Genomic DNA, 317 nt, shown 5'->3' with positions numbered 1-317 from the left:
AAAATGTTTTATCAAAAAAAAAAAAACTTTCAAATTTCATACATACAATATAATTAATAATATCATCTAATTTTTACAAATTAAAAAAGCACCATGTATAATATGATCCAACATTGTAGAAGGATAAAACAATTTTTTTTTTCAAAATTAATGGTCAAAATAGCATCTGAAAAATTACCCATAAGTCAAACATTATATTAACATGCCACGTGACGTTTAATTTAACGTATTATCATCTAATTCATAAAAAAATAATTTGATTCACAGTTATATCTTTTAAAAATTAATTTAAAGATTGATGTATAATTAATTTTTTA

General features: G+C 18.9%; 1 protein-coding gene across 1 annotated transcript in view; it reads left to right on the top strand.

Moving 5' to 3' along the window:
* Window positions 1–317, top strand: part of LOC127742398 (uncharacterized) — a 3,866-nt gene that overhangs the window by 3,022 nt on the left and 527 nt on the right. The gene's annotated exons all lie outside the window — the stretch shown is intronic.

This window comes from Arachis duranensis, chromosome 1 (genome assembly GCF_000817695.3).
Source record: "Arachis duranensis cultivar V14167 chromosome 1, aradu.V14167.gnm2.J7QH, whole genome shotgun sequence".
Lineage (NCBI taxonomy): Eukaryota > Viridiplantae > Streptophyta > Magnoliopsida > Fabales > Fabaceae > Arachis > Arachis duranensis.
This window is presented reverse-complemented; position numbering and strand designations above follow the sequence as displayed.